General features: G+C 39.1%; 1 protein-coding gene and 1 long non-coding RNA gene across 5 annotated transcripts in view; one reads left to right on the forward strand and one right to left on the reverse strand.

Moving 5' to 3' along the window:
* LOC143213042 (uncharacterized) overlaps nt 1-7,324 on the forward strand; it is a 98,431-nt gene extending 91,107 nt beyond the window's left edge. For both annotated transcript variants that reach the window (XR_013009850.1, XR_013009851.1), the window contains one exon: nt 1,511-7,324. This is a non-coding gene — a long non-coding RNA (uncharacterized LOC143213042). The remainder of the gene's footprint in view (nt 1-1,510) is intronic.
* Nucleotides 1-26,862, reverse strand: part of Nlg-5 (neuroligin 5) — a 251,955-nt gene that overhangs the window by 110,997 nt on the left and 114,096 nt on the right. The window lies entirely within an intron of this gene.

Here is a 26,862-nt window from a genome sequence, read left to right on the forward strand (position 1 = left end):
TTACCAGAAAAATTCAATTCGCCTAAATTACCATTGCGATTATTTAATATTTATTCTACTCCGTAAAAAAATATTTATTGTGTATGCAAAATCTTAAATACATTATTGAATTCGCTTTTTGCATTGAAATTATTCTAATTATAATTATTAGACTGCGGATTTTATGCATTTATGACAAAAATAGGCACGAGAAATTTAAAGCAGTGGACGAAGTACGAAGATTTAAGGATATCAAACATTTTTTATTTTGCATAAAGATCCGCAGTCCACTAATTATATAACTTTGCTATTCGTTTGAACTCCACTTGGGGAACCCAGAAATTTTTAAAATTTTTAAATGTAATCCTGTAGATTTTGACGAGGAAATTCAAAAAATCCATGTTTAATTTTAGAAATCCACTGATCAGAAAGTTATGTGTTTAAGTTGATAACGTAGATTTCTGCTGCATTTTCTATGAAACCCACTTTATCAATGATTCGTAGTCGGAAATGCGATGCTAATTATAAAGTCTCGAAGCCGTTCAGCGCTCTGTATTAATAAATTGTCGAACACGAAACTTAAACTCCGGATGGATTTCGAAACGTGTATTCGCAGATTTTAATTGGCGCGCGCAGTAGCTCTAATTCTAGTATTTCTCTGAATCTTGCTTTGGTTGACTTATTCCGCTGACAAAGCTTTGAAACTGTTGCGCGCTCGGTACAAACGTTGCTTGATTCTAGCCGGTTCTTTGTGGTTCCGTGTACTTTCCGCGCCGCCGTTGTTAGCGCACTTAAATTGTTAATGACTGAACAACGAAGCTGAAACTGTAATGTCTTTACTTTTGATCCTCGTCGTGTATTGTCGCAAAGAATACGCCTTTAAAACGTTTCGCACTTATAGACGAATATACTGGGTGCGTGTGTGTGCGATCACTTACTGTTCCTGTACAGTTTCTGTAAACGAATCTAACCAGACTGAAATTAACATTTAATTCTTGAATTCAATGTTCCTGTAATTACTGATTTATTTGAGAAGTTCGAAAATCAAGCTTTCAGTTGGACAAACACTATCAAAAATTTAAGAAATAAAGGTAAAACCTAAAGGTAAAACATTTCTTCAAGAATTTTTTTTATGAATAATGATAAACGGTAGATTTTTTAAACGTTTCCTATAATTTGTAGTAAAACAAGCTTTCAGTTGGATAAACATAATCAAAAATTTAGAATACCAAAGGCCACTTAAAGGTAAAACATTTCTTCAAGAATTTTGCTAAACAAAAATTATAAACGGTAGATTATTTACAGATATGTCGTACAATTTTGTCTCATTATAATCTATCTTGAAAATTTCCAAAACAAGCTTTCAGTTGGAGAAACATAATCAAAAATTTAAGAAATCGAAGGCAACCTAAAGGTAAAACATTTCTTCAAGAATTTTTCCAAAGAAAAAAGATAAACGGTAGATTTTTTAAACATGTGTCCCATAATTTTGTCTCATTATAATTTATCTTGAAAATTTTCATTGTTCCAGATAAGTTCCTGCGAGGTGAGACAACATCTTCACCAACGAAGCCGACCAAAGAAGAACAGTGTAAAACGTTGCACGTGGAAGAAATTTACCTTATATTATCTTCTAGAATGTCCTATCATTTTCATTTTCGTAGTCTTTCGAGATAGTACACACACGTGCTATCATTTTGTCGAGGAGTGTAAAACGGAATATCGATTGCAGCGAGAAGCAATTGTATTCTCTGGGCTTTCGAGAAACAAAGTTGCTACGAGCTATATCCCCCTCGACGCAGTCTCTTCTCTTTTCCACCGATGGAGATGCGGTGCGGTGGGGTACGGCCGGGTAGTTCTAATTAAAAAATAATTTAACGAGCTCTCCAGGCTGTATTACTTTCTCCCACAATTCCCATAACACTTGGTTTACTCGAGCTCACTTCTCGTCCCGCCATAACGCGTGATTCAGTGCACTTTTCTCCGTGGTTCCCATAGCGGCCGGCTTAGTTCGCCTGGTCGCATTGTCTTCCCCCTACTCCCATTGTCGATGATTCTCCGTACTCCGCGTTTATCTCTTAACAGGGAAACTTCTTCGCGCGTTTATCACCGTAACAATGGCCAACGATGCCGGACGATAAAGGGCAAGTTCGCGTTTTCATAAGTTGTTTCGCATCCCAAGCGATATTAACCAGAGGGCTCCCGGTGAATTTACGCTCGCTTGATTCACAGTGTCATGAAACCCACCACTCCCGAGATCATGCAATAGAAACGACTCCGGCGAACTTTACTAAACTGCGAATTTATCGGCCAAGAAAATAATTGCGTCGATAAACGTCCCCCCTCATTCTTCAATTAATGGGCTCCCCACCGTAGCGCCATTAACAACGCTCTCTCATAACATTGCTGTAACTTCTGATTAAATCGATATCATTGTCCCACACCAATTCTCCACGTTTCGTTATTCAGAAAATCTATACAGGGTGTCCCAAAATTCCTTCAACAGATGGAAATTGGAGATTCCTGACGTCATTTCAAACGACATTTTCCTTAGCAAAAATGTTATCCGCGGCTTTGTTTAGGAGTTATTAACGAAAAAACACGGACCCTAATAATAACTCTTATTGTTAAACAAGGCCGCCGATAACATTTTTGCAAAGGAAAGTGTTGCTTCAAATGATCTCAGGAACCTCCCATTTCCGGCTGTTGAAGGAATTTTGGGACACCCTGTAGAGATTCCTATGGCAATGCAACGCGGAAATGAAAAGCAAAAGAATCGCGGTTTCGGCTTCGTTTTTAGTTGTCAACAGTTCCTAAAACGCCGCAACCCGTTCGACAGAGGTGTAAAGACTTGATACGTAGCGCGCCTCTATGACGTATCACCAACGTACACCTCTGTTGGTCGGGTTGCAGCATGTTAGGCGGATTTTTAATTGTCAACAACGAAGAAACGAAGCTGAAACCACAATTCTTTTACTCTTCTCGAGTACTACCCGTTAAATTTTCTCACAACTGTAATCGTGCAGTCTGTGTAACAATGCCAAACAGCTTCGTTTGCTCCAATAATATACAGTAGCGGACCAAAGTTTAAGACCGCTCTAAAGAAGACGATAACTTTTTTAATATCGTACTATACGATTTGAACTTTTTTGGGAAGCTAGAGCAATTAGTTTACTAAAGGATGTGAAAAGAAATTTTTTCAAAAATTGCAATTATTCGGAATTGTCGAGAAAAGACTAAAAGTTGAATTTTTAACTTTTTTATGTGGGTCTATATTGAAAATTTAAAAAACACGTTTCGTAGATCTGTGACAATTAAACATATTCTGAAAAATTCGTAAAAATAGGTCGACGTTGCAATGAGCTACAAACATTTATAGATGGTAAAAATTGCAGTTTTTCACGAATTATTGCCGAAAATCGTGTACATGTTTATAAGCAGACAGCGGATTTAATTTATTTATTGCAAAAATGAGTGAAAAGAATTTGAAAATACTGTTGCATTATTTTCAAAATAAATTCTCATTTCATTCCAGTTTGTTGTAATTCGCATAAAACATGTTTGTTTCGCATAAAAATCCGCCTTCTTTAAGCCATAACTTTATTCGGTTTGTAACCGGATAGAAAAATAAAATATTCAATCATTTTTATCACCGGTAAATTCGATCAAAATGTGTGTAACGTGTATGCGTGCGGGCGCGCGCGCGATCAAACGAATTAAAAGCGGCAAAAAGGAGTTGCGCTGAAGTTAAATGAACAGTAGGAGATCGTCATGGATGGCGCGGGGCGTGCTTTCAAGCTTCTTTCCGCGCAAGTTACGAGAGATTCATGCATACGGTGCATCTATCCGCTTCGCCGCTGTGCATCAATGTTCCCTTTTCTCAGGCAGACGCGTCAAAGGAGAAAGTGCGATGAAATTTCACTTTGGTTGCTCGATCGCTCGGGCAGAAGTAAATTCCAGAATAGTCCGACCCTTTTTATTTACACTCGCTCTCGTCGCGGGACGAGGCGGAAACGCGACTTCAAATCGTCCTCCCGTGAACCACTTCCGCGTAGGCGTAGTATTAAATGCCGACCTCGCGTAAATTCGCTCGACAGACGGAATTCGAGCGCCGCCAACCGCGATTTTTGTTTTCCACGGAACGTCGCATCGTTCTTGCCCTCGACACTCTAACGCTATCGAACAGCGGTTTCACTCGACGTGACAGGCTGATTTTTCAAGCACTCGAGCGATCTTAATGAAGCTTCAGACGATTTCGTTTACTGGTCCAATTTGCACATTGTGTATTGTCAATGAAGTAAGCGAAACAGGACTGGTTTTAGCCGAGAAAAATGATCAAATAATATTTGTAGACGTATAAAAAATTAGTTAAACATTTCTTCCGACCTAGAATAATTCATTTTATGCATATGAAATTGATGTAATACCTCGTGCAATACTTAAATGTGTAGTAATTGAATAGTAGACAGCGAATCCTTATGCAAAATAAACAATTTTTATGTGAATTATTGTACAATAAATTGGATTGAAATAGAAGTTTATTTCCTTCCTTAATATATGTAATAGATTGAAAATAATGCAACAGTATTTTGAAATTTTTCTCTTCTACTACTATAATTCTTCTACTAATTACTTCTACTAATTTTTGTCATAAATGCATACAATCCGCAGTCTATTATTGATTAATGGTGACTCCGAGTCACCCTTTGACTGCTAATGTACGTTGAACGTTGCTTTTTACTTCTTACAGAACGAGTTCTCGCATTGACCGTTTCCGAACGTTTCAAAATGCACCGCTTGATCTGAAATCTCCCCAACATCATGATCCGCGAGTAACGAACCCCTCCGCGGATAAAATATTCTGCACCAACAACGTTAGCAACGGACCGGTTGGAAATATGAACGGAAAACGTAATCAAGATCCGGTTCATCGAGAGATTCTTTGAAATCCTGCGGAACCTTTCTGTCTAATACGCTCTGCGCGGGAGGGATGCAATTTATAAGAGCATTATACTTCCTTTAACCAATCAAGCTTTTGTATTCAGAGATTTTCGGAACGCCGAAAGCGTTGTGGTGCATAATAATCCCGTGATAGTGTTTGCCTAGAGAGAGAAAGAGAGAGAGAGAGAGAGAGAGATGTTTCTATTCCAGTGGACAGAGGGATAAATTTGCATGAGAAATGTAGATGTTGTAGCTGAGCCGTTTGAAACTTTGGATTTCTGCCTGCGAATAAAGAAATTACGAGAAGTCGAGCCACCATTAAATCTTCGATTTAAATTCACCGGATTCTGCTCGCGAGAACCGTCCCCCCCACTTCGAATTTATCACGTTCCCCCGAAGAAAATTGTTTACCCTTGAACCCGCGCGATTTCCATGAAAATTGTCGGATTAATTTTAGCAGACGCTTCGAGGATCACGGTGCTGCGGCCAGCATGCCGGAGAGCTGCACGGTTTTCGTCGAAATTCTCGCTAGTGCAGAGGAAGCTTCTCCAGTTACATAAAACGAACGTGTCTCCTTATTTCGACGTTCCCGACCAGCGAGTGCTGTTTTTCCGTGCAGTTGCCCTTAAATTTCCACCGGTCGGCGGACTTTTGCCTTTCAAAAATCCCACGGGACGAAAATAACAACCGCGGCGGAAAAACTCAAGCGACGCGCGGCACAGCGCGTAGCTTTGACAGACTATATCTCAGGCCGTGTTGCGTACCAACCGCGGCCCGGTTAGGACAAATTTCCAAACGAGAGAACGTTCTTTTGTTGTAGGACGCGAATTTACAGCGACGAGTCTCCGGTTTCTTCCTCCAACTGGAAACGCAAGAATAGAAATAGGCTACGCATGTAGCCGTACAAACATTTGGCACACTGTTTAGTAACAAGGGTAATATTTGGTTAACAAGGGGAAGTCCCTTTTCTTCTTCCTTTTAACATTAGTGAGAGTTAAGCTTCACCTAAGAAAACCAGATATTTTTCACGTTTTAATATATTACCGACCGGTGATTATTGCAAGATTTTGAAAAATCTATGGTACATGACTAAACACTTTTTAATGGAACCTTCAATAGCAACAGCAATTCTCATTGTGAGCTGACAAGTCACCCTAAATAACGTCATCTAATAGTTTCATTTAAGATTGCAATGTAAAAGATATTTCTATGCTTTCTTTTGGTACAGCAAAATTATTGAAAATCCTATTAATAGGCTTCCGGTAGGTAAAGTGTTAATATGATTTTTATGAGAATGTAGCGGCCAGCTGCACACAGTAAAATTAACATGTGCTGTCCAAATGCTGGAGAGATTTTGGGACTCACGCGACAATAGAAGCTATTTTTGAGGAAACTGTCAGGTAGAGTCACTAAGACATCTGCTAGGGTTATCATTAGGTTTATCATTAGGTTTATTAGCGACAGTGTCGATAGCCCTCGCAAAGAGTCACAAAACCCCGAATTTCTAAAGGCCCAAGTCGATGGTACGGGATCCCGTTAAGTTAAAAACGACTCGTTACCTGAAGACACGCAAGGCACGTTGAGGGTGTGGGACTCGTGGAAATTCCGCTACAGGGGCAAATTCGCGACACGTCACTCTCGTGAATTTCCCACTCCTTAAAAAAGTGTTCACGAGAGTGGGGACGCAAAGTAACCCCACCTATCGGCGACAAAATTATATTTCTCGTCTTGCGTACTTTTGAATGTTAGGAGACTTCAGTCTTGTACTATAACGAGTCAAGCGAGCCACCTATAAGAATCTTCCAAAAATCCAAGCTCTAACTTTAGGAGTTCATTGGTTCAGAAGTTATACTTGGTTAATGTTCAAAGAACGATCAGCTAGTGAACTACATTCATGTTATAACCGTTTAGAATATAAATTACGTGTACATGTACAATACAAATGTTGTATGCATGAATTTATAAGGAATCAATAAAGATAACGTATTAAAAAGGTGAATGTGAGTGTATATTTATTAAACCACCAATTTTTCCTGAACGTCCGACTTCTCGTAGAGTTATACTACTGTTCTCAGAAAATAGCGAAACTTCGAAAAACAAAAATTTTCGCACGTTTCACTTGTCGTTGACTTGTACTACTGAATTTCGTGCCACCTCCTTCGATATCATGTTCTCCTGATACAAAATTCAATTTTCGAGATTTGCGAAAATTTTTGGCAATTTTTCGGCCGTCTGACTTGCCGTTGAGTTGTACTACTGAAATTTCGAAAATTTTCGGCCGTCTGACTCGCCGTTGAGTTGTACTACTGAAATTTCGAAAATTTTCGGCCGTCTGACTTATCGTTGACTTGTACTACTGAATTTCGTGCCACCTCCTTCGATATCATGTTCTCCTAATACAAAATTCAATTTTCGAGATTTGCGAAAATTTTCGGCAATTTTTCGGCCGTCTGACTCGCCGTTGAGTTGTACTACTGAAATTTCGAAAATTTTCGGCCGTCTGACTTATCGTTGACTTGTACTACTGAATTTCGTGCCACCTCCTTCGATATCATGTTCTCCTGATACAAAATTCAATTTTCGAGATTTGCGAAAATTTTCGGCAATTTTCGGCCGTCTGACTTGCCGTTGAGTTGTACTACTGAAATTTCGAAAATTTTCGGCCGTCTGGCTTGTCGTCGACTTGTACTACTGAATTTCGTGCCACCTCCTTCGATATCATGTTCTCCTAATACAAAATTCAATTTCCGAGATTTGCGAAAATTTTCGGCAATTTTTCGGCCGTCTGACTCGCCGTTGAGTTGTACTACTGAAATTTCGAAAATTTTCGGCCGTCTGACTTATCGTTGACTTGTACTACTGAATTTCGTGCCACCTCCTTCGATATCATGTTCTCCTAATACAAAATTCAATTTTCGAGATTTGCGAAAATTTTCGGCAATTTTTCGGCCGTCTGACTCGCCGTTGAGTTGTACTACTGAAATTTCGAAAATTTTCGGCCGTCTGACTTATCGTTGACTTGTACTACTGAATTTCGTGCCACCTCCTTCGATATCATGTTCTCCTGATACAAAATTCAATTTTCGAGATTTGCGAAAATTTTCGGCAATTTTCGGCCGTCTGACTTGCCGTTGAGTTGTACTACTGAAATTTCGAAAATTTTCGGCCGTCTGGCTTGTCGTCGACTTGTACTACTGAATTTCGTGCCACCTCCTTCGATATCATGTTCTCCTGATACAAAATTCAATTTTCGAGATTTGCGAAAATTTTTGGCAATTTTTCGGCCGTCTGACTCGCCGTTGAGTTGTACTACTGAAATTTCGAAAATTTTCGGCCGTCTGACTTATCGTTGACTTGTACTACTGAATTTCGTGCCACCTCCTTCGATATCATGTTCTCCTAATACAAAATTCAATTTTCGAGATTTGCGAAAATTTTCGGCAATTTTTCGGCCGTCTGACTCGCCGTTGAGTTGTACTACTGAAATTTCGAAAATTTTCGGCCGTCTGACTTATCGTTGACTTGTACTACTGAATTTCGTGCCACCTCCTTCGATATCATGTTCACCTGATACAAAATTCAATTTCCGAGATTTGCGAAAATTTTCGGCAATTTTTCGGCCGTCTGACTCGCCGTTGAGTTGTACTACTGAAATTTCGAAAATTTTCGGCCGTCTGACTTATCGTTGACTTGTACTACTGAATTTCGTGCCACCTCCTTCGATATCATGTTCTCCTAATACAAAATTCAATTTTCGAGATTTGCGAAAATTTTCGGCAATTTTTCGGCCGGCTGACTCGCCGTTGAGTTGTACTACTGAAATTTCGAAAATTTTCGGCCGTCTGACTTATCGTTGACTTGTACTACTGAATTTCGTGCCACCTCCTTCGATATCATGTTCTCCTAATACAAAATTCAATTTTCGAGATTTGCGAAAATTTTCGGCAATTTTTCGGCCGTCTGACTCGCCGTTGAGTTGTACTACTGAAATTTCGAAAATTTTCGGCCGTCTGACTTATCGTTGACTTGTACTACTGAATTTCGTGCCACCTCCTTCGATATCATGTTCTCCTGATACAAAATTCAATTTTCGAGATTTGCGAAAATTTTCGGCAATTTTCGGCCGTCTGACTTGCCGTTGAGTTGTACTACTGAAATTTCGAAAATTTTCGGCCGTCTGGCTTGTCGTCGACTTGTACTACTGAATTTCGTGCCACCTCCTTCGATATCATGTTCTCCTGATACAAAATTCAATTTTCGAGATTTGCGAAAATTTTTGGCAATTTTTCGGCCGTCTGACTCGCCGTTGAGTTGTACTACTGAAATTTCGAAAATTTTCGGCCGTCTGACTTATCGTTGACTTGTACTACTGAATTTCGTGCCACCTCCTTCGATATCATGTTCTCCTAATACAAAATTCAATTTTCGAGATTTGCGAAAATTTTCGGCAATTTTTCGGCCGTCTGACTCGCCGTTGAGTTGTACTACTGAAATTTCGAAAATTTTCGGCCGTCTGACTTATCGTTGACTTGTACTACTGAATTTCGTGCCACCTCCTTCGATATCATGTTCTCCTAATACAAAATTCAATTTCCGAGATTTGCGAAAATTTTCGGCAATTTTTCGGCCGTCTGACTCGCCGTTGAGTTGTACTACTGAAATTTCGAAAATTTTCGGCCGTCTGGCTTGTCGTCGACTTGTACTACTGAATTTCGTGCCACCTCCTTCGATATCATGTTCTCCTGATACAAAATTCAATTTTCGAGATTTGCGAAGATTTTCGGCAATTTTCGGCCGTCTGACTTATCGTTGACTTGTACTACTGAATTTCGTGCCACCTCCTTCGATATCATGTTCTCCTGATACAAAATTCAATTTTCGAGATTTGCGAAAATTTTCGGCAATTTTCGGCCGTCTGACTTGCCGTTGAGTTGTACTACTGAAATTTCGAAAATTTTCGGCCGTCTGGCTTGTCGTCGACTTGTACTACTGAATTTCGTGCCACCTCCTTCGATATCATGTTCTCCTAATACAAAATTCAATTTTCGAGATTTGCGAAAATTTTCGGCAATTTTTCGGCCGTCTGACTCGCCGTTAAGTTGTACTACTGAAATTTCGAAAATTTTCGGACGTCTGACTTATCGTTGACTTATACTACTGAATTTCGTGCCACCTCCTTCGATATCATGTTCTCCTGATACAAAATTCAATTTTCGAGATTTGCGAAAATTTTCGGCAATTTTCGGCCGTCTGACTTGCCGTTGAGTTGTACTACTGAAATTTCGAAAATTTTCGGCCTTCTGGCTTGTCGTCGACTTGTACTACTGAATTTCGTGCCACCTCCTTCGATATCATGTTCTCCTAATACAAAATTCAATTTTCGAGATTTGCGAAAATTTTCGGCAATTTTTCGGCCGTCTGACTCGCCGTTGAGTTGTACTACTGAAATTTCGAAAATTTTCGGCTGTCTGACTTATCGTTGACTTGTACTACTGAATTTCGTGCCACCTCCTGCGATGTCATGTTCTCCTAATACAAAATTCAATTTTCGAAGTCTTCGAAAATTTTCGGAAAATTTTGTATTTTTACTAGGCGAACATGATATTGCAGGAGGTGGCACGATATTCAGTAGTACGACTCAACGATAAGTCAGACGGCCGAAAATTTTCGAAAATTGAGAAAGTATTAGGAGAACATGATATCGAAGGAGGTGGCACGAAATTCAGTAGTACAACTCAACGACAAGCCAGACACTCGAAAATTTCTATATTTCAAAGTTCTCGCGATTTCAAAACAATAAAAAAATTATGTACCCCTTTTCGAAAATGATAATATAATTTTACTATCGAATATACATGCACGGGGTGGGGAAAAAAAGGAACAAATTAACGGTTGTATAACTAATATTCTTTATTATATTTACCAAAAAATTGCAATATTGTACATGTATCATAGCAAGTTTCCTTGCAGGAATGTTGTGACGTATATTTTATAAATAAATGAATTTTCTATTTCATACATAACACTGTCAAATCGGATCCAGTTATGGCAAATTTTATTGTCAAATCATCTTCGTGGTGAAATACGGGATGGTACAGATATTCGGTGTCGCATATGTCGGTTTATAGTTTATACCCCAAAATGGTGCATGCAGTGCAACGGTGACGCACATGATCCCAGTTGCATCAGCCGTTTATCGTCAATGACAAAATCTTGTATCGAAGCTCGACGATCAACGCGACGTTATCTCTTTTGATCGTGACTTCATGCTGCTCGTCCACGGTGTAATGACGTTAATGTGCGCACGGTTACGAGGTTATCGGAGCCATGCAGTTAATACTAGCCGTAGCGGTACAGTTTATGCGATGGCCGTCTACTTTTTCCGGTGAAGATCCTTTCTGATATTCTATCTCTGTGCCGCGCGTAATTCACACCTTGGCCTTCCGGAAACACGAACGGTCGAGATTGCGTGCACCACCGGCAAATTGTATCATGGGAAATTGTATACCTTCGAATAAATGCGAAATGCAACCGCTGCACTCGCAGCATCGACCTGCACATTGTAAAAAAATAATTCAACATTTTCTGAGCTTCTTACAAGAAATATAGGAGACTAGGGGTTGATACGTTTTGTGAAAGAAAATTGTGGAAACGAAATTAAATAATATTTTTACACTGTACTAAATATATAACATTTTATATTGTGTAGGAGTTATATAAAACATTTATTTATTATAATTCTAACCACACACACACACACACACACACACACACACACATATATAATTCCTAACCATTGTAATCATCAAATTTAATTTTGATTCTGAATTAACCGAGTTAACTCAAATATTACGATCCTGCTCGTTCACGTATATACTCAGTGATCATTATTATTACTAGACATCGGATTTTTTGCTTTATGACAAAAATGCACACAATTGCAATAAACATCGTGAAACAAAATTGTGGAAAGGAAATTAAATAAGGTTTTTACACTATACTAAATATAATAACGTTTTATATTATATATATATATATATATATAGGAGTTATATAAAAAATTTATTTATTATATTTCTATCCATAATTCCTAACCATTGTAATCGTTTTTGATTCTGAATTAACCGAGTTAACTCAAATATTACGATACTGCTCGTTCACGTATATACCCAGTGATCATTATTATTATCGACGGCGGATTTTTTGCATTATGACAAAAATGCAATTGCAACAGACATACTGTTACATTATTTGAAACGTATTAAACGTATCAGGAAAACAAATTGATGTCTATTTCACTCCAATTTGTTGCGATTCGTGTAGACACAATTGTTATTTTCCAAAAAAAAAAAATCCGCTGCCTAATTATCACCCTGCCCTTACGCTTGTTGCATAAATTTTTCATCAAATTCGTACGCTGGAAATATCACCAGAATCCGACGTTTAATTCTGAATTTGTTCGTTGTCCGAGCGAAACGTTTCATTTCGCAGCAACAGCAAAATCTCGGAACATTTTTTTCCCGGCGATATCGCTGCCGGGTAGACAATTTTGGGCTTGCAGCTACTTTTCACCGGGAGACACCGTATCCACACAGACTTACACCGTCAATTTGCCGTCGACCGAAAATCTCCTATCCGGAATAATGGACAGCTGAAAAAGGCAGATGGATTGAAATGAAACGAGGAAAACGCAACGATTGGAGTGACTTTCCTCGTCAATCAAATCCCTGATATTGAGGATACATACGAACAAATTCGTGGTGAAATTCGATCCTCGTATTTGATCGGGAGAGAGAGAGAGAGAGAGCTTTTCATTATTTCATTTCACCGTCATTCATCTTTCACCGAAAATAGCCGTAGCCGTCTCCACGCAATTATAACCGTGTTCGCGGTGGGGTGTCTTTCGAAATGACGGGATCCCTAATTGCCAAAGAACAAGCGGAATATTCAATCTTCAATCCCGGGGACGAAATGCCTAGAGCAAAGTGCAATTTGTCAGGGAGATCACGTTACAATCTCGTCTGACGCTGCGCTACGAACTACCGACACCGCTCTGGGTGCACGGATGAATTCGTCAAGGAAGTTTTCAGCTAATAACGTCTGCGCACGAGACAGGATACAAGGACTTCCTTCTTTCGTGACGCTAGACGATCTCAATTGCGAAAGCTTGCCGAGAGAGATGACGTGGAAGTGTAAGTATAAATTATACGTAGAATTCTGAAATTAAATGTAAATATCTTCTCGGACAATCACTAAACAAACAATGTTCATATGAACTTGATCAGGAATTAATACTTTGCAATGTGTAGGATACGATTTTGTCCAGCAATCAACGTTGCTTATTTGTCAATACAAATAATAATTGAAATTGTATTTGTAAATAACAATTAACTTTATTATTTTAACCCTCATCCGTCCTTCGGGTCAATTTGACACAGTTTTCCTGAAATAAATCATACTATTCTGTTATTTTTGTGGGTATTTACCAAAACTTCGTCACTTTTATTTCATTAATGCGACACAAATAATCGAAAAACCTAAGACGTAAATGTTAACTCATCGAATTGAATAAAAAAAACATCGATGAAATAACTGTTTACCTTGTTATTTCATCGATCTTTTACCACTGTATCAATTTGACACCGAGGGACAGATTCAGTTTGCGAAATGAGGGACGGACGAGGGTTAAATAGTAATTCATTTAGACTTTTGCTCAAATAATAAATAATTATTTTTGTTTTTTATTTGAATATCCAAATAACAAATAGCTTGCTATTTAAAATTTTATTTTTATTTATTGCCCAACACTGACAGCTGCATTCGCCAACAATTCCCGTTTAAATATTCACTTGCTACTATTATTATTATAGGACAGAGGGATAGCTTTCTTGTTTGTTTGTCTGTCTGTCTGTTCGGTGGCAAATTTTGCAATTTTTTTCGTCGAATTGTATAATATCGCATGAAGAAAAGTTGACAATTTTTGGTCCCCTGAGTGAAAGCCTGTCAGAGTCATACACGAGGTAGGTTCAAGCTAGCGCAGCTGACGGTCCACATTATCGGTGGTCCTTTGATGATAGACGACACCAGATGCAATACTTCAAAGGAGCTCTATCGAAACATCCGTCCAATGCGTACCACCCGATCAGCCTAACATATGGAAATCGTGCCGAAAATAGGCGTCATCATTAGACGTTCGTTATCAACTAACTGGATCGGCGTATCCCGATACATTGTCTTCCGATCCAAACACCATTTCTCGCCCACAATTACAAGAGGGCGAGTCGACCACGCGAGCGTCATTATCAATTCCAGAACATAGCTCATTATCGCGGCAACTGGTACGCAAACTGTAAAGACATGAATTACAGCAGCGAGCCGCGTTATCGAGCAATCGAAGCGAATTTCCCGGAAGCTATCTGGCAGAACGGGACACCGTGGCAAGAAGACCGTAGCTTCGTGGTGGCTGCGCAAAACTCTCGCGGTACCTGGTTGCTCTCGCGAGAGGCGTCTACGTGACTAAACGTTGCATTCCGAGTTTCTGTCCGGCTGTCCAATTCCCTTTTGGTTTACGGCAGAAGTTCCAGACTCGTCACCGCTCCGGGCAGAATCTTACGGACGGGGATGATACGGCGCGGCAGGCTTTCGCACGCGCCTGGGGGAACGCGCGGGAGCGGATGCTGGAGAACAGGATTGCACGGTGCCCTCTTAAACCGTTTCCCCCGTGGGCAATATCAAGCTGGCAAAGCTCGCCCGGTGAATTTATGCCCACGTGCTCAATGGTGTTGTTACGCCGCGCCTTGCCGAAGACAAGATCGTTCGCGGTGCCTTGACTAATTGGATCGCATCTCGTTCCTCCGGCCGCGGAGCTTCCCCCAGCTCTTCTCCGAGGCGAGTCATCCACCGCTCAACCGTATCGTTCTTGTTAACCGGAATTAGCGGCGGTTAATTGTTATCATTTCGCTGGCGCGCCGCTGTTTGACGGTTTGACGTGCCGCTCCTGCTACCGCTCTCTCGTCTCAACGCCCTCGCGCTAGTCCTTGATTAGTAGGGAGACGAAGAGTTAACGGGACTCGGATTCGCCTACAATTGCGACGCGGCGAGCGCCTCCTTCGCGTGTTTAAGGCTGAAGTTCAAAATCCTTCTACAGTAAATCCTCTATAGACGCGACAGCCTCGGGGGGATTTGGTCGCATCTATCGTATAGGGTAGCTATTTTTTAGCCTCCTAGAAGTTAGCTCCCCACTTGTTAAATTAAATAATTTCAACAGTTGTGCTAAGTTTAATATAATAATACAAAAAATGAGACTAAAAATTGATAGATAAATAGAATGTAGATAGAAAAATAGAATTAATGTTATTTGAGAGGATTAATATTATTTATATAAAATTAATATTGATTGAGGAGTATTTATATAGAATTAATAATATTTAAGAGAATTAATAATATTCAAGAGAATTAATATTATTAATATAGAATTAATATTAACTGAGGGGTATTTATATGGAATTAATATTATTTGAGGGGATTAATATTATTTATATAGAATTAATACTGATTGGGAAGTATTTATATGGAATTAATATTATTTGAGAGGATTAATATAATGTGTAGGATTATGAGTTCGTTCGGAGTCACCAATGTGGAAAAGATAAGGAACACCGATGTGGGAAATAGAGAATCACTTTGAGAAGGAATTGGGAGAGTCCTACATACCTCTCCACGTGTTCGGTAGAAAAGGAAATCAAGTGTGAACGTTAATATGCAGTCACCAGTAATTTAATCAAGTTAATGACTCTAATCAGAGTTATTACGAATAATAACAAAGAGACTGAGGATACACTATACTGCATCCGAGTGATACCCAATAGGTACCGAGAGACAGGTGTTCAAAATTAGGAAATGTTTCTCAAAATGACATTTAGAGCCTTACAATGTAAGGGGTATACATAGTATGTAGATTATATGTAGATGTGTTGAAAAACTAAAATTATGAGCCAAAAACTTGCAATTTCCTGCTAAATGTCACAATGTGTGGCGTTCTCATGTCACTTGTTCTCATTTTTTGTCACTTCTAATGAAATCGGAGCCAGAGCTCGGTCCTAATTAAAAAGTTCAACTATGACATGGAAGGTTATCTAGGACGCTTCCTGCCAGAGATGATCTGGAAGAGATTCCTGTGAGAAAACGAACGGAATATATTCTCTATCTGTAACACCCATTGTCTACCTACAACGTGCCCTTGACTGTACATTCCCATCAAGCCGATCGAGAGCAGAATGTCATCCCCATGATTCATAATGCAAACACAACAGAAAACGGAGCCGAGTATGTGCAGAGAAAACGCGTCTCTAATTTCTGTAAAGGATACAGCAGGATAACTCCGTAAGAGCGTGGAAGCGTGATACTATACGTTCGCGTTAAAGCAGCACATCAAATGAATTCCCTTTCAGAGTGGCAGCGACGCGGGCGTTTTGTGTTTGCAAGAACAGAGGGTGCAGATACCGAAGAGCGCGGAGGAGCTATTCAAGGAACACATATTAAGAGGTCTACGAGGATCTTGTTCCGTGATTGTAGAAGTCCGTGAGCCCCGTAGTTTGAGCGGAGCGCGCTCATGTTCTGGCACGGTGAACTGCGACGAGCTTGCTTTCAGAAGGCATCGCGCGTTCGTCGCGGCGTTTCTGGTATCAAGCGATGGATTGTGTGAACCCGGTTGGATGTAAAGGAGCATCCACAGCCATAGGGACCGGCCGTTATACGCGCAGCCGTCTTTATTGCCCCGGGTGAAGGATGTGGACTTAGCTTAACGGAGTGTTCCCTTCCGCTCCTAGAAGCCACAGTTTCCTTCGCCCTCCTCTTCTTTTTTCTCGTTTGGCTCCTCTTTTGAAAGGCTTTCTTCTCTCTCTCTCTCTCTCTCTCTCTCTCTCTCTCTCTCTCTCTGTGTGTGTGCCTTTTCTCTGGCATTTTCTTCGGCGCCCGCTTCCATTTCTCCGCGTCCTCTCCCAGTTCCCGCTCGTATGTCTCTCGCCAGTGCCAACAAAAGACGGCAGTAATCTGCAAACGACCTGGCTTACATCTAACGAGGCAACACATTAGTCACGGCCAGTGATCTGTATGAGTAGATATTACGCGTGATGCAATTTTATTTACGAGACCCGATTACGGCCAAACGGCACGGCAATTTACCTCGTCCGGCGTGTCCGCGTAATTGCGTTTTTATACCGTTCTACGCGTGGGGAAGGGGAACCGCCTCTTATTAAATATCCCCGCGAATCGCATTCTTCTCTCTATTTCCACCAGAGATCCGTTGTTCGTTAAACGGGGGGGAAAGAACTGGGTCTCTGTTCGTAGCCCCGGAGAACTTGCTGTCTTCGTACGGTTAAGGGTTGCACAATGAACCCGACATGCGCCACTGGCCAGACAAGTGAAACGGTTCTTGTTGTAATGAGACTCTCTGCTGGGACGCGGACGTCTCTGATATAAGATTTCTGTAATGGTTTACGAGACAATAGAAACGGGTAATTATTCAACAAGCCACCACACTGGAGGGTCGAGATATAATAGTCATTTTGGAAATCATTCGGGAAAGTCGACGAAAATTAATATTTATTTCAATGAATGCCAATTGTGTGTGTCGGGAAATCTCGGAGAAGATTATTAATATGTTCTTTTTAATTACTAGTAAGCAATGTAAGCAGACAGCGGATCTTTGTGCAAAATAAAATTTTTGTACCCCAATTGCAACACAATCTGGAGTGAAATAGAAATGTATTTTTACTCGAATCTTAACCCTTTGCACTCCGAATTACTTTTCAATTTTATTGCCAATAACGACCTTTCTATTTTAAGTGTTCTATTTCAAAATTTCAAAGGACAGTGCCTCTTGTCTGCTACTTATTTTAAACAATTTTATGTACTAATTATTGTATTCATATAGCTCTCAAACTTTGTAGTAATTTATATTTGTAGAACTTACAGTTAGGAGCATAACTGATCACACACACTTTAAATAAGAATAACTTTTTTATGAATGGACCAAACAACTTGAATTTCTCTGTAAGGCTAGAAGAATTAGTTTAGTAAATGACGTTTAAAAAATATGTTGAACAAATGCATGTAGTCAGAATTTGGAAAAAGAATAGTAAAAAATGATTTTTACGACTTTTTTAGCTGGGCCAATAACGAAAATTTAAAAGATGTGTTCGGTTAATTCGTATAAATTATGTGTTCCGAAAATTTCATTGAAATTGGTTAATTGATTTGCGAATTATAAACGATCAAAACTGGTAATTTGTAGTGTACCATAAAGTGGCAAGTTTCACCATTTTTGATCGTTTATAATTCGTAAACCAATTAACCAATTTCAATGAAATTTTCGGAGAGTATATAATTTATACAAGCTTACCAAACACCTCTTTTAAATTTTCGTTATTGGCTCAGTTAGAGAAGTTGTAAGAATCAATGTTTACTATTGTTTTTCACAATTCCGACCAAATGCATTTGTTCAACATATTTTTCAAACGTCATTTACTAAACTAATTCTTCTAGCCTTACAGAGAAATTGAAGTCGTTTGGTACAGTCATAAGAAAGTAATTCAGATTTAATCCTTTGCACTCAGAGCTATTTTAACTGGAAAATTAAACATATCTTCCGAACTAGAATATTTCCATTCGCTATGATTTTTGAAATTTTATGGATATGAAATTGGTATAATACCTCATACAACACCTAAATGTTTAGTAATTGATTAGATACCGATATATTTAATAATGGAAACAATATTTTGAATAATGGTACAGCAATTTTTAGTGGTGGCTCAGAGGGGACAACCGAGTGCAAAGGGTTAAAGTGTGTGTGATCAGTTATGCTCCTAACTGTATAGTTGTTTTTAACTAAAAAATGAAAAATGGAATAAAGAAAGGAAGAGCCAAATACATATAAAAATCTGTTTCATTTACATTTTTCTCTCTCTCTGATGTCGAGTCACACTCGACAAAGGAGTGCAAAGGGTTTAATATGTTTTCGATTGGTTGAAAATAATATAACAGTATATTTAAATTCCTCTGGTTTCTTTACAATCCTAGATTACACCTACTCCTTTCTTGTTACAAACGTGTAAAATCCGCTGTCCAAATATAATCCACTGAAATTTTTCAATTATCAAGCAGAACGGACGAACGAAACAACAAATAATACGTACAACAGAAGAATAGAACGAATAAGTTATACAAATATACATACAGAACGTCAAACAAGTGGAACAAATAAATAAAACATCTAACCATCAAATCAGGACCAGTCAACATTCTCAGTACACCGCAAGTTTGTTGAGTATTATATATGATGTTGCACACGAACTTAGTGGCAATTCGTGTACATGTATTCCTCCTGTGTATCCTATATCCTGTGTACATCCTTCGTATCTTCGTAATTTGCCAGACTCCTGTGATTTTATTCTTAAATTCCTCCACAGTGAAAAATTGCGTGAATTTCCTAGCAGAGAAATAAATCAATAGTTGGTTAAAGCAATTCAGTGAAATGTATCCTTTATATTTTTTGTATATTTTCGAATTTTCCGTTTCAGAATTGTACGGTTCTTTTTTTTCCAAATATATGGCAGAGAAATTCGGAGCGCAACAACGAGTGGAAATAATTGAATAATATTCCCGGAAGTCGCTTAATTTCAGGGGCTTCGAATTTCAACTGACCTTCCCGGTCGCACGATTTAATGGCGCCAGATTTATTTTACACGGATATTTAAAGGACCGAGCGTACGTTAATACACACGAACGATACAACAGTCAAAGGACTATAGCCAACAACAAAAATGCATAACGTTTTTTTCCGCTGGTGAATTCAAAAAATTTCATTTAATACAAATATGAAATATTAACGAGTATATGTGCTTTATAAAATGAATGCCACACGATATACCCTCTGCTGAATGAAACGAAACTAAATCGGAATGAAGCAGTCTGAACAAACGGAAAAAATTGATACGAGAAACCAAGCTGGCAAATCTTCTTAATACATATATAAAAATGGATGTTTGTGTATACAGGGTGTTCCAAAATTCGTGAAAATCCCGAAAGGGGGTGGTTCCTGAGACCATTTCAAGCGACATTTTCCTTTGCAAAAATGTTATTCGCGACTTTGTTTAGGAGTTATTAACGAAAAACGCGGACCAATCAGACCGCGACCTAGACGCGAGTTGCCACAGTCGGCCAATAGACAGTTGGCGCACCATTTTCTTTGTTTTTTAGTTCGTGGTTTTTCCTTATTTAATGTTTAGCAATGTTACATCTGTCAGGTAAAAGCATACTTTTAAAAAAACACTGAGCCACAACAACGCGTGGCGGGTAAAATATAAGCCTGTCCTAGTCAGATAATGGCGATAGATTAACTGGTTGGTCGACGAGAGAGCGAGGTGAAAAAAATCGAAGAATCGTCGTTAATATCGCGTGCGTACAAGCTCACGTGAAATTCAATCGTGTTAATCGCGTGGAGAACGAAGGGCTGTGTGCATCCGGAACAAACATTACATGCGTTGCGTTCATTCGACCCTTACCGGGTTCGACCTCTGGAAATCGCTTTTTTTTTTGTCGACGATCTCTCGGCGGAAGAGATAAAACCGACGGGAGATTTTTGCGTCCGCGATACGGACGTAATAACGACGGCTTTTCTCGTTTCCCAATCCGATCGGAAAGCGATCGCTTGATACGAGCGTGATAACTCATTAAGGCTGGACGACCGCGCGCACCGTGAACCTTTTATTTTGATCTGATCGTGTAATCGTAGGATTACGGGTTCCGAGAACGGGCTGGCTTCCACTGCGAATTTATCTACACTCTCCGACTAAATCGCGCGTGCACGATCCAGGTAAGTGAGCACCTAATAGTTGGTGGTCGGTGTCCTCGTGCTTGCCAGAGATTTCCAATTGTGCATTTTGCAATTTTTGTAGGCGAATTTTAAGAGAAACTCGAATCAAATAAATTCTTATTTTCCGTGGTAGTGGCCTTTTTGGTTGCTCCTTTACTTTACCGGACTCAAAATTTGTGCCTTTATTCTATAAATTATTTTATAAATTATTTATACCCGGGGCGACTGCTGATCGAAGTTTCGATCCTGTAGGATCAATGGTTCCGGAGTTATGCTTGCTTAAAATTGAGCAATCTGCAGTGTTTTCGACAGGTAAGGGCGCCGCCATATTGGTTTGTAGTAACGGTCGCGCGCCGCTTGCCGAGCAGAATAATTAATGAGTTGGTTGGTGATTATGACTGCTCGATGAGCGGCTCGCGGTCGTCACTACAAACCAATATGGCGACGCCCTTTTACCCGTCAAAAACACTACAGATTGCTCAATTTTAAGCAAACATAACTCCTGAACCATTGATACGGGATCGAAACAAATACATCATAATTTATAGGAGGAAGGCACAAACTTTAAGTCCGGTAAAGTAAAGTTTACCCATCATATTGAATATGATGATCAAACAATAATATTATATAATTAGACAACGGATTTTATGCATTTAATGTAAACACATTAGAAGAATTCAAAAATACTATTATATTATTTTCGACCCATTAATTATATTAAGAAAGAAAATAAATTCCTGTTTCACTCCAGTTTGTTGGAATTCAAGTAGAAGATGTTTCTTAGATCTGAAATGAATTAAAATCGTACGAAATTCTGTCGTATTTTATATCCTGGCATTTTTTGAAAATGTTCAAAAGCCATAATTGCATAAAGATCCGCAATCTAGCGATCAGCAAACTATACACTAGAGGTGGGAGAAAATTTGAAGGGTGGTTTTCCTAGACAATATGTGCCCATAATTAAGAAAGTGGTCTATAAGCCATATATTTGTTGTTTCCAGATATGTATAGGAAAAGGATATTAACCCTTTGCACTCGGAGGTATTTCAACTCGAAAATAGAACATTTGTTCGACCCAGAATATTTCCATTCTCCATGATTTTTTACATTTCATGAATATGAAATTGTTTGGAAATGAAAACAACATATTTAATAACGTAAACACTGTTTTGAATAATGGTACAACAATTATTAGTGGCAGAACTCGAGTGATAAGGGTTAACACTATCTAACGCTTCAGTTTTGACAATATCGTCAAAATTACGTTGAATTAATTTAGGTTAAAATAACGTAATGTGAAATAACTCGTAAACTCATTTTTTAAAATTTTGACTTGGACCACTTTCATAATCATGGGCACATATAAGACGAGAATGAAGAATGAAAAATTGCGATTTCAGCTTTGGTTTTCAGTTATTAACGATTAAAGATCCGCCCGAAATGCGGCAACCCGGCCAACACAGGTGTGCGTTGCGCACGTCTCACAGGCGCCCGACATAAAGCGAATTTTAACATTTTTCTGTTCGATATTGTATGTCGTTTCGTTTCATTTTAATTATGAATATTTTTAGTAGTTCTAGCTAGAAGTGTGACATTCCTTTTCGTTAATATTCATGAGTGCATTTAATATTAGTTGTGTGGTTGATGAAAGTGTGTTTACAACGATTGAAAACGTCGTGTTTGCGGGCAACTGAGCTGTTCAAACAACCAGTAGTATAGATTCGGAAAGGTCAGGCGTAAAGAATTCATCGGTCGACTGTGTTGATCTTTCATTGCTGCTAAACCATTTCTGCTGCATTTCTGTTGGTACATGCGCATATAATAGAAGACAAACATAATAATACTGAGCCACGGAATCCAGTACATGAAGTTTCGAGAACAGCTTCAATTGGGACCAAAACTGTTCGACTTTTTAATGCTAGAACGCTGAAAATGTCCAAATGGTTTCCTAACATTAAAACTGGGATTTTCGACACTTCTTCGCTAAAATCTTCAAGATTGTATTTTAAAAAGTCCAAAATCTTTGGTCCCGTAAGGTGAAGCTTAACCACAATGTCGAAAGAAGGAGAAGACGTCCTTCTTCATGAGAAGAAATCGTCCACAGAGATATTTGTTCAGCTACGTACGTGTCCCATCTGTTTAGAGACTGTATCGATTGAACGAAGCGTCGGATAAAGCAGTCGGAAGTATTAGCAGGTAAAATTGTTTCGCGAGCGCCTCGTTAATTCGCCCGAGAAGCGGGGCGAGCATAGGGTCCGAGATTTTTCTCGGGGAGAGTTGCGAATTTTACGGCGCGGTGGCTGAGCCATGCGAGATTGTTGCCGCGTTCGCGTTGAAAATTTCAAGCACAGGCGAGCCGGTAATACAATGCCCGCGTTAAAATGAACGCTCACGTTTCGCATAAATCCGGTCAATTTTTCCGGGATCGCGAGCGCAATAAACATTGATCGGCGGGCGTTCTTTGGCCCGGGAGGGCTATAAAATCGCCGGGAACGAATTCAAAGTAGAACGTCGAATGGCAGGGCTCTTTGTAACTCTGCCTCACCTTTACTTTAAGACGCGTGCGTACGTGACGTAGAAACGCGACGTCGTTTACAGAGGCACCCGAGACCTTCTTTTGAAAATGGAATTTCACTGCGGGAGTTGAATTGTGCGCCGATAAACCTGTCACTGCGAAATTCCTGTTTAAGTGGAACTTCAGTTCCATTAAGCGTCCCATGTAAAACGGTCTAGAAACTCGATATTGTTAATCCTATTGTCTAAAGTATGGAGGAATTTGGTGGAAAACTTTGGCTGAGGGGAAACCAAAGATTTTTAACTTTTCTAAATGTAATCCTGTAGGTTTTGACGAGAAAATGCGGAAAATCGAAATTGTAACGGTAGGAATCCACTGGTTCGAAAGTTATGCGTGTTTAAAGTTGACGGTGATTTTAACCAGTGAAAGTCTCTGAACTTCGAACACGCATAACTGTTGAACCAGTGAAGGCCTAACATTGAAGCTTCTATTTTCAGTATTTTCTCATCAAAATGTATAGGATTAGATTTGAAAAAGTTAGAAATTGGCGTCCCATCAGGTGATGTTTAGCCTAGAAATCTTAAAATGCGGTTTTCTTGAGACGTATTTATTTTCTCCTGGCGTGCAATAACAAAGGCTTTTCTGGACGATTCTCTGCACTAGAAATTTAGTTTATTTATTTATTTGTTCGTAGATGGGACCTGGACTCCATTGAATATGAAATCGATTCGGTGTACGACGCGTGAGACATCTTCGCCGGCTGGCTATGCAGGCTGGCACGGTCGGTCGCGTCGTGCCAAATCAGCGTTCAATCCTGAATCTAAATAATCCTAAATCAAATGCAGCGATTTCGAGAACACAGCCAATCTGTTACCGGCAAGCATGTGGGAGTGTCTGAAATGCACGGAGACCTGTTCCTCGGATTGCGCCACGTCGCGTCGGCTCTCCTGGCATCGAATACGACTCGAGACATCGATTCACATTGAATTAACCGGCGTATCTGAAAATTTTCGGTATCCGACATGCATTGGACTCTGTTCAATTACTGCGGGACCGCGTCTGAGCATTCGTGAAATCTGGAAATGACCGGATTAATCGGGACGATATTCTGGGATTGCTTGGCATTTATGGCCATACTGTTCACTTATGTTAGTACACAAATACCTACTTATGTACTGGGTGTATAAAAAGAGACTTGCCGCAAAATTGTTTGTAACAAAGAGTTTACGTCAACACCTGCTCATCAAGAAGAGAAAAAGCTTAAAAGGAATCACGTATATATATACATATAAATATATCAATATATAAATATATCAATATATAAATGTATAAATATATAAATGTATTATAAATATATAAATGTATAAATATATAAATGTATATAAATATATAAATGTATAAATATATAAATGTATATAAATATATAAATGTATAAATATATAAATGTATAAATATATAAATGTATAAATACATACATATATAAATACATACATGTATAAATACATAAATGTCTAAATACATAAATGTATAAATATATAAATGTATAAATATATAAATGTATAAATATATAAATGTATATAAATATATAAATGTATAAATACATAAATGTATATATAAATGTATAAATATATAAATATATAAATGTATAAATATACAACAACATATACAGTGTGATCGATTGGTTTAACAAAACTATTGGGGTTGCCCTGAAGAAGAAAGTGCAATTGCACCTGAGACGGGTGCATCGGTGCATCCACATGAAAAATTAGGTCACAGGAAGTTATTTTTTACATCATCACTTAAAAAGGAGCAGTAACTTGTCCCGGAATCAGCCTGTATATACAATAGGTGTACAAAGTATTCGTACACCTTTTAGAAACTAATAACTTTTTTATAATTGTACCAAACGACCTGATTTTTTATAATCAAAGTAGAAAAAAGATTTTCCAAAAATTATAATTCACAAGGTTACATGCAAAAATAAAAAACGCATTTTTTAAAACTATCTTATTTCGGTCCTTAATGAAAATTTAAAATATATGTTAGTTATACACATGCTGAAAATTTCATCGAAATCGATTAACACACGCACGAGATACAAGCGGTTAAAAATGGTGAAAATCGTAGTTTCACAAATCCACAGAATCGTTCATCTTTCGATGCGTGTCGTTTTTTCCAGCGTCAATCGATTTCGATGAAATTTTCAGCATGTGTATAACTAACATAGATCTACGAAACATATATTTAAAATTTTCATTAAAGACCCAAATAAAAAAGTGCCTGTTTTATTTTTGCATGTAACCTCGTGAATTATAATTTTTGTGGAAAATCTTTTTTTTCATATCATTTCGTAAACCAATGCTTCTAATTGATGATATAAATGTTATTAGTTTTTAAAAGATGTACGAATACTTTGTACACCCACTGTACGTAACAATTACGGTGTGTCTGCTTAAAATACTCACCCCCGAACTGTCTAATACAATTTGGCATCTGTCTCCATTGAATCCCGGGTTTAGAAGGTTCAATTTTCCCTGGGAGCACGAAGTACCCGAAAATCAATACTTTCCCTGGTCGAGGACACTGTGAGACAGAGGATTACTGGAAGACAGTCGTTAACCAGATTATCCGACCGAATTTGTTCAGCAATTACGAACGAACTCGAGGACATATCGAGCGGTGTGGGATGTGGAATGGCGAGAGACTCACCATGGCGTTGTTCTCGTTGGATTGCCGTATAGCAAGTGGAAGAGGCGAGTCTTGGCGACTTATTCGCGAAGGTGGATGGGAAAAGAAAGGAGAAAGGCGGTTCCGTTTGGCTGCTTAGGTGTGCAAAGGACTGGCATCGAATCGAGAAGGAGGCCGGAAACCCGGTTGCGAAAAAGAAGTAGACGCGGAAACAGGGTGCTAGCTGACTGCAGCCAAAAACGGATTACCGCTATTAGGTTCGACGGCTTCTTAATGGCACTTCGATGGGTCGCGCGAATCCGAGTTCCGACCACTCTGCTCGCGCTAAGGTCGAGGCAAAGGGACTGTCGGAAACCATTGTCTCAGAATCCGGAACGACGCGAAACACGGCCCAGAGTCGTTGCTCGCGGCTCTAAGCAAAAGAATGCGACCCGCCGCGCGGCTCTGTATCGGTTCGCAGGTGTCGCAGCTGCTACTCGAGGCGCACGTATGCCCGCGTTACCGCTCTTTGAATCGAAACGCGATATTCAGCTCGTATAACGCACGACTTTCTTTATTTTCTCGACGCCGAATATGTTTCGCACGGCTCACCTTCGCCTCGTGCAAATTGACGTCGAATACGAAAACTATTTCGGATCCTGCTACGAAATGTCTTTAGCGTATTATCGTTGGAAATTAGAGATTGGGTTAAGGAGCATGTATATTCTTTTTTACCAGTCGTGATCCGCTGTGGAGGGGTGAAAACAGCCCTTGTTTCATTATTGTATAGACAAATTTATCACACAATTTGTATAGACAAATTTATCATACAATTTGTATAGACAAATTTATCATTCGATTTGTATAGACAAATTTATCATTC

Source organism: Lasioglossum baleicum, chromosome 10, assembly GCF_051020765.1.
Source record: "Lasioglossum baleicum chromosome 10, iyLasBale1, whole genome shotgun sequence".
Lineage (NCBI taxonomy): Eukaryota > Metazoa > Arthropoda > Insecta > Hymenoptera > Halictidae > Lasioglossum > Lasioglossum baleicum.